We start from the raw sequence: 9,362 nt of genomic DNA, 5'->3' as shown, positions 1-9,362 counted from the left end.
TTTTGAAAACTTTTGCCTTTACTTACACCTCATCTATGAGAAGTTAAAGCAAATGGTGAGTGGAGGGGTGAGTTGTTGTTGTTGTTGTTGTTGTAGGGTTAAACACCATTGTTCAGCACACGATACGCTATACATGGCAGCCAGTATTAATGGTGTAGGAAGAACCCGGGAAAACCCCAGAAAGAACCACGAGAAGCTACTGGCAAACTTTCTCACATACCCACATTGGCTGAACCCGAGACTTGAACCCATGCAGACAGAGGTGAGAAGGCAGTGATCCATAATGGAGAATGCTTTAGACCACTCGGCCACTCGGGGCCCCTGGAGAGGTGAGCAACATGTGCACAAAATGAATGCATGCAAACAAATGCAAGAACTATGAAGAAAATTTTGAAAGAACTTTTTATGAGCCTTAATTTTCAAGCAGAAGAAATGTATGTGGTGTATCCATATTTATAGAGACAGTTTGGGTGGACAGCACTGCAAGCAGCAGTACTCTGCTACTTCTGGATCACTGAAATTTCCATTTGTGTGAAATTGCAAGGAGAAACGCCTATAAAGGTTTCCCTAAATCTTAATAACAATTTGTTTTCAGTATTAACTGATTAAAAAAAGTATTTTTTAAGCAAATCTTTTGTGTTATAACCTTTTTCTATGTTTACCCCACCCAACATAAGTACTCTAGACTATTATGTACATCTACTACAAACAGACTGCAAGGATGTGACTCTAACTCTGCCCTCTGATCAAGCTTTATATACCCTGACCCCAATCTGTGACCCCTGATGTCACAAATCTGAAACAGAAGCTACGGATACTAAAAGGTATTATGGGAGACAATCAGCTCATAAAGAAAGCCAAGATACCTCATAACTGATTTATTACCAAAAAGGAATTTTTATTAATATATTTAACACTCATACATGGTAACTGCAAACTTTTATAATCAGTAACTCTAGTGAGATGGAAATTAATAACTATCACTGGATAATTGTTCAGAATTTTGAACTCACGAATGTGGCAATAGACAAGCACGTTTGAATAAATGGTACATGGAGACTCCACAATGCAAGGGGAAAATAAAAATAAAGTTTGACACCTCTACAACAAAGGGCTGTTAGAATATATTATGTACAATAAGCATCCTATGCTAAATGCCTTGCTTTTAAAACCAGTTTTAATCATAATTAGAAGATTTCCCTTTGTCTCTGGTTGACAATTCTGACAATGTATCATTCCAACATTGTGAATCTTTCTGATGTACATATATATTTCCTATCTATAGAAACCGAATGTCTATTACACAAAACAGCACAGGAGTTAGTTTTGTATAAAATCAAATTGCCTTGAACAACCAAATCTTTCTAAGATGCTATGTAAAGGACTTGCTTAATATGAAGCAATTGCATAATGTGAACAAAGCATTCATACACTATGCTCAGAACTACAAAAAATTAACAAAAAGCTCAGTTGTCAAATCCTTTTGGTCCAATATAGGTCAAGTGTCTGTCAAGTATTTATCACTCAGCTGCAATGCTTCCTTAATGGAATAATGTGGATTATACCTATTTTTAATGACATTCATATATTTTAGTCAAATCTAAAGCAGCAGATACTTCCCTCATGAAGAAAAATTCTGAATGTTGCTTGTCCATGGTAGAAAAACTCTAACTTCACCAGTCAACAAACATCATCTGGGATTATCTCAGTGTGGAAGCTTATCAGAGCATCAGTCATTTATACAGAAAATCTTGTAGCTTGACTCTGCAAAATATGATTTGTGACAGGATTTACTCCTAAATCAAAAACATATTAGATAAAAATAACCACTCTGTCATCTTAGTAAGGGTGAACTAACATGAAACCAAACTGAGCTATGTCAAGCTATAATGTAAACAAAAAGTTATCTCCCTTACAATTTGGCACAAAATGAATAGCAACACAAATAATTTTTTTAAATTTTGAGGGTCCATGTCTTTTAAGTTATTCTAATTGTTCTTTAACACAGATGTAAGGCTTGATAATAATCAAAGTTGACATAAATGTATGAAGGAAAAATTTGTAACTTTGTAATATATATATATGCATGAGAAAATATTTTATTCATACCTAAAATTCAGTCAAATTTTGAGATTTATGGTACCACACAAGCTATGGTAAAATATTTATGTTACAGTCAGTGGCTTATTAAAATGAGCTCCATATTATGGAAATATTGGGACATATGATATTCATAACATCTGCACTACTTCTTGTTCTATTATTTTTAAGAATAGGAGTACCCTTGTCATGGACTATTGTCTACTTACATTGGCAAAACTATAAAAAGTGGTAAAAATGAATTTCTAGTCTAGTATAGGTTGAGCAATTTTATTACAGACTGAGTAAATCAATATATATTACTATGCATGATACTTATCCTTTGTTACATTCTTTCTTTTGTGAATGAAGTTTGAAGCAACTTTCAATAACAACATACATATAACAGAATCAGGATATCAAAATATTATATTTAAAAGTTTTGATCAGTAGATTGGCATTCAAACCAGATCTGCGAATTTTGATTAGTGGGTTATGCTTCTAAACCATTCACACTAATCAAATCTCTTGATTTAGGATTACTTCACTGTGGAAGCTTGCCAAGGTACCAGTCACACCAGTTAAGTCTCTTCATTAAGGATTATCTCAATGTGGAAGCTTGTCAAGGCAACAGTCCTGTGTATGGCATATCTAATAGCTGGAAACCTGAAAAACATGAATTAGTATGTGTGTGTGAGTGTGATTTTGATTTTTAACATAGCATTAACAATTTTTCAGTCATAACGCTACGATGTCTATTGTGTGGCAGTTTATAGTGATGTCTAGCACTGAGGCATCACGCCGCAGACATGTAGCATGATGTCCCACCCAGTCACATTATCTTGACACCAGGCTGACTAGTCCTAACACTAACCTCTTAATGCTGAGCACCAAGCAAGGCAGCTGTTAGTACCATTTTTGTAAGTCTTTGATATGACTCGGCCGGGGATAGAACCCACGACCTCCCGCATCTGAGGCAGACGCTCTAAACACTAGGCCACTGGAGCGGTCATGAATTAGTACTGGGATAAATTAGTAAAGTGAACTAAAAATTGAGATCCACTGAATTCTGTAGCAAAGGATTAGTATGAATGAATAATGGTGGAAGTATGTCAAGGTACCAGTCTCACTAATCAAGTCTCTTCAAGAAGGATGTCCTACCAATCAAATCTCTTGATTTAGGATTATCTAAATGTGGAAGCTGGCAAAGACACCAGTCATATTGATCAAGCCTCTTCATTAAGGATGTCATACCAATCAAGTCTCTTGATTTAGGATTATCTCATTGTGGAAACTTGTCCAGGGGCCAGTCTCACCAATTTAGGATTATCTCGATGTGGATGCCATCTCACCTCTTCGATGGTTCGAGTCTCGGATTTGGCTAATGTGGTTATGTGAGAAAGCTTGCCAGTAGCTTCTCGTGGGTAGGTGGTTCTTTCCGGGTTCTTCCTCCATCATTAATACTGGCCACCATGTATAGCCTATCTTGTGCTGAAAAATGGAGTTAAACCCTACAACAACAACAAAAGATTAGCATGACATAATAATGGTTCAATTTTCTTATTTAAAGATTCAAATTGTTAAAACGCAGTTAAAATAAATAAATATGAAATTAAAATACCCACATTATCATTCTTGTCTTGTTAAGTTAACTTGAAATAAGATCAAGCAATGCTAAACTATAAGCAAGTACAATGTAAATAAAGTGAGTTACCTCCCTTAAACTACGGTACACAGAAAGTAGATCTGTACATTTTTTTTTTTTTTTTTCATTTTAGAGGGACCATGACTCATATTACCACAGATTTTGTTTAATATTCAGGTAGTCTGGACATAGTCAAGCTTTGGCATAATTAAGAACATTTCAACCTCCAGTGAATGTATGCAAGATATTTCATTTATTCATTCCTAAATTGTCAGTTCTGAGAACAATGATACAGCACATGCTGTGGTGAAATATTTATTTTACAGTCAGTGCCTTATGTAAAGAGAACTCATATTATGGTAATATTGGGAATTATTGCATGTTTAGTCTCTAAAATATTAGTTTTTTTTTATGCCAGACCTATTTTTACTTTTAAGATTTGGAGCATCCATGATGTAAAATTTTTTACTTTGTAAAATAAAATTTCCGTATGCACCTAAATATTTCAGATCTACTAAAAATAATTAGTTAAATAGAAACAGAATAATAATGGAGAGGGGAGTGAGGGGATATGTTTTATGATAAACAGACTACACTCTCAAATCCACACTATTTTAAAACGCGTCTAAATTTCTAAAGAATGACTCTTAATATCTGAGGGTCCTGCTTAGAAAAGTACAGGACATTGGTCTAGCTTATATGTGGTGTGGGTTCATATGACCATCAATTCAGGAGGAGTTGTGAAAATTCTTTATCTTATTTGCTATTGTGACTTTTGACATCCTAATTGTGTCCTCTACACCACTGCCCCCTAACCCCTCTTTAACATAAGTAACAAGCTTTGCTCCTGTATGTAGTAAATATAATTTCAGGCAATAGTAATCAACACTGTCTAGTTAACTGTGAGTAATCATAGTTTACTTAACAAACATTATTACCTGCTGGGCCATTGCTATTGTTGAGGGTGACCCTGCTAACCATGAAAGATACCATATACCATGAAACCTTGGATTTGGTCTGAGTATCTTTCATGGCATCCCATGTTGGCCACCATGTTGGCATCTATGACATATGTCAAATATGCTACTAAAAGATCATAAATATCTTTATATTTGTAACATTCAAAATTAATTTGTCACAAATACAACTGTTTTGTAATTACTGTCATGATAAAATCAAAACGTGCTGTTAATATCACTAAATTTGAAACAAGATTACTCTAAAATTTCTATACATTCCTTACTAAGAGAAACATCCCAAGTAATGGTACAGTGAAAAAGTTCTGTGATACATACCACTAAAAAAATACTGTGGTAAACTTGTATATCACACACCACAACTGCTCAACTTAGTGACACATTAAATAAATCCAACCATAACTGTCTTTTTAAATAGACCATTCTCAACAATCAAAATCAATATAATACACTTCCATTCACTCGTATCTAAAGAGACTCATTTCAAATAAACCACAAAAGAAAACTCTTACTCAGTGACATTACGTCTCTCCATCAAAGTCAATCCCTTATGCACAGGGATCAGGATCAACATCTGCATCATGGTTAGACTGGTGCTTCTATCAATATGACCGATCAAATTGGTTCCAATGTTCATTCAGCCATTCAAATTGGGACCTACAAAAAGAAAAAATGACACTGATGCTTTGTTGATACTCAAAAAAGCATGACTAGGTCAGAGGAAAACTGTATTGTTAAATTCAACAAACTTTGTGAACTAACTGCACTCAGGAAAGAAATTATTGTATGAGCTATAGAACCAGCCTACATGTGGTGGTATATCAAATACTGTATTTCAAGGAATGAAGGTCACTGAGCAGGCGACTGGCTGAAAATAATTGCTGAAAAAAAATAATATAATATTTTAGAAGCTTACATATGGGTAAATTTTGCACAGTAATAGACTTGAACATAAAACCATTGTCATTTTATTGCTGTCACTACCCAGGCACTACTGGATTACTGGATAAAAATGGGGAGATCTCACTGGGCCACACTTTCTCATAAACGAGTAAAGCAGCATATCATGTTTATCATTTTAAAAGTCTCCTCTTGGAGTGATCATTCATAGGTTGTATGTGTGATTTGACAGTCTTACCATTAAAGTATCGTAATTTGGCCAAGTAATAACATTACGGTTTATGGAATCGGAATTTGTTGTGCGTACCCAACTTGAGTTCTTCAACCCAATGAAATCAGGAGTCATGCTAGCAGGTGAAGTGAGAGACTAAGTTGCTTAAAAGAGTTAAACTTCACCATCTTCCGTTGCAAAAGCAAAAACGACTTCGCCCTGTGATTTTCAGCTGGAATCTGATCACAATTATTACTTCTGGTTCAGTACGCATGAATGAAGTCCCTGTCTATTTTTAGAGCATGCATTTCTTTCTCTCTCCTTTTGGTGGTGATAATAGAGTAAAATTTAGGCATTCTTAGTATTGATTTAAAGGTAATTGTTTATTCCTTAGAATTTTAGCATTATGCATAAATTATAATAAGAAAAAAGCACCTAAGAAAATCAATAATGACAGTTTATATTTGAAAGTGTTATTGATGCATTTAGCCATTGCGTGTCATACCACCATCACATGTTTCGTAACTGCTCCATTTTCTAGTATTGTGGGAAGTTGATTTGCCATGTCAGAATAGTTAGCAAATAATTTTATGAGGAGTTGCTGATTGGAAAAAAAGAGAATTAGCGAAATGGAATTTTTTTTTGCCAGGCTGGTACATCTTTGAAAACATACTCCCCAAAAATTCAGTATTCTTACTTATTAATTTGTATCCTACTGTAATGAGTAATCAATGCGTGAGGCATTGGTCATGGTGAATGATTTATAGCTTGAACAGTGGGTCCACCAAAGTGCTGGGTATTACATGATGGCCTCTAACAAGATGTACTCTAAATAGACCAATGCTGCAATTGAGAAATACAAGTAAAAAAGAAATAAAAAAATTTGGGAAATGTTATGTGAATGTATCATATTTTATAAAAGTTTCCAAAATTAGATGCATAGATTTAATTACGATCTTCACATGACCGAGTTGTAGTACATCCATAAAATAATTATATTTTATTATATTCTTATGTATTTATATAGCGTATTTATAGTTAACACCAGTCCCCTTCAACTAAAATTATATGCTCCATGTTTAGAAAGCACCTTTAATGAATCTGAAAAGATAACAGAGTTCATAAACTTGCAATCATAGTCTAAGATATAAAAAAACAAAAAAACAACACTGAAATGAATTTCCCAGGTTTGCAAACAAACCCTTAATACGCCCCTGCAAGACGGATAAACAAAATTATTTGATAGTTTAAGTCACATAGTCAATTCAGCTTTTATAATTTAAACTGTTGACACTGGATGATTTTACAACTGAAAAGTTTATGTAAATAATAATAAAGTATAGTAAAATTAATGATAAACTACACTACATTCCACCTAGGCATTTTGTAATGTAAACTTAAATTTGATGTTAGTTAAATATAAACAAGAAATATATTTTAGAGAGATGTAAATGATATCCAATGACGCTAACACGTAGAAAATTTTTGAATGATAAACCGATATGTACGAGTTCCCTAGTATAAATAGGTATCTTTTGGCATGATTCTAATTGGCTAGTTTTTCAAATGTATACAAGTGTTACATTTTGGGGATTTACTCCCGGAGCCGTCACATGCAAATGCCTTATTAAATGTTTTGCGTTGCTTTTTTTGAACATAACAAATGTTTTCTTTTTTTTTTTTTTTTGTTTCTTTCTCAGCCATTTGACTTCTGTTTGACGATTTACGTAAAAAAAGACACGAACCTGGATTAACCAATTAAACAAAAGCCGATGGAGCAATTTTGGTTTTTATTAATAAATTGAGATCACTAAAGCCAATTTTCCATTATTATGAAAAACACACGTGTATTCAGTCTTCACAGAACATACCAGTATATAATAATTCTCAGCATATATTTATTAACATTACAAAACAACAAACACCAGAAAGTATCACATTTCTTTATAATCGATTTCAGATTTCTATCAAATATGGCATGCCTCGCCGCTAAATAAAAATTTATAAATATGTACAAAGATTATTGTTCAATGTCTTGTTAAGCACAGTTTTAAAACATGAAATAAAGTGTATCAACATTAAACTAATGAAGTTCAACTCAATTGTATTTTCCTATTATAACATATATTAGAAAATTGAATGTTCTTTCCATAATCAGTCGAAGAACAATTTATAAAATTATAACAAACATTGATTGTGTCATATTTTATCAATACTTTATGATTGTTTGAAATTCTAACTTTGTCGCCCAATTTTTGGTTATTTCAATCTGCAATAATTATTTGAAAATTAGTCTTTCGGCTAAGTTAATTGTTTCATCAATATAATGAACAATATATACACTCTTTTTTAATCTGACTTTGCATGGCTTTGTATGGCTTTGTCGGGCTTTGTTAGGGTTTGTTAGGTTTTGTCTGGCTTTGTCGGGCTTTGTCAGGCTTAGCAGTATTTAGTAGGACCGCTTTCTCACTAACTTAAATATGTACATGTTAGGAAAAGATGATTTATTTTACCACTTCCTGACATGATGTTTACATACAAATTATTCAGATGTGATGCATAATGACAGCGGTAAACAGAAAGGTTAAAATACCGTTGTAATAGAACGTTGCAGTATATTATTTCAATCACAACTGATGATAGTGATACGATTTCCGACATATTTTCTGTCAGTTTTCATCAGTGTAAATAAATGCCATCCTGAAGACGCGACTGAGTCATGTTTTCTCTGGAGAACTGGGAGTTTATGACACGGCGTCAGAATAGGTGCAAGACGATCTTCAGCAGTTTTGCATTTGCAATACTAGTCCTAAAATGTAAGACACGTTGCCCTAAAAAGAAAAACAAATACCAGGGATGCGTCTTACACTGTTGGACTATTGCAATACACATGCATGAAACCTATACCTGCACTGATGTAGCCAAGTCGTCAAACCCAATCTCCATACTTTTGCTAAACTCAATACATTAATAAGGATGTTTTCAAATGATTCAACATTTAGTCTATTTTGTTTACTTTTGTTTTATGTTTTAATGATTTTATTGAAAATATTGTCAGTTTTGTCAGTCAACAGGGAGTACCGAAGCCGCGGTTTGCTTGCATAATAATTGCACCTCAACATACGTTTCTTAATCCTGCACGATACCTACTCAGTATGTTCATGCCGCCCATTACAAAGTTCTTACATGTCATTGCGTTTAATTTCAATTTGAGCTATTGTTTTTTCTTTCTGTCTTGCTTCGAACACATTGTTTACTTTACCTCTTATGCCGAACGCGTCATAAACCACCAGTACGGAAAAGGCTCGGGTTGAAAAGGTCCGGTCCAGAAGGGAAGGTAACGGGTCAGAAAGGACCAGGGCGGAAAAGGCCCGGGTTAAAAAGGATCGTTTAAAAGATTGACTAATAATAATAATAATAATAAGAAGAAGAAGAAGAAGAAAAGTACATGCACGTATCCTTTTATGCCAGCTTTTCTACAATGCCCATATCTATTCACTTGTCAGTCAATGACCTTTTTACATACAATGATGCGGGGAATTTCTTGCGT

General features: G+C 33.9%; 1 long non-coding RNA gene across 2 annotated transcripts; it reads right to left on the bottom strand.

Moving 5' to 3' along the window:
- Positions 1-453: 453 nt before the first annotated feature.
- On the bottom strand, positions 454-9,127 carry LOC149783491 (uncharacterized). Of its 2 annotated transcripts, none has more exons than XR_016414021.1 (4): positions 9,075-9,127; positions 5,214-5,358; positions 2,623-2,745; positions 454-1,764 (listed from the first exon to the last, which is right to left on the bottom strand). It is a non-coding gene; the product is annotated as an uncharacterized LOC149783491 (long non-coding RNA). The 2 variants fall into 2 exon arrangements; XR_016414020.1 differs by having other exon boundaries at positions 8,963-9,085.
- Between the last annotated feature and the right edge of the window lie 235 nt (positions 9,128-9,362).

The sequence above is a fragment of the Sinohyriopsis cumingii genome, chromosome 14 (assembly GCF_028554795.1).
Source record: "Sinohyriopsis cumingii isolate HCF-2022 chromosome 14, ASM2855479v2, whole genome shotgun sequence".
In the NCBI taxonomy this organism is placed as follows: domain Eukaryota; kingdom Metazoa; phylum Mollusca; class Bivalvia; order Unionida; family Unionidae; genus Sinohyriopsis; species Sinohyriopsis cumingii.
This window is presented reverse-complemented; position numbering and strand designations above follow the sequence as displayed.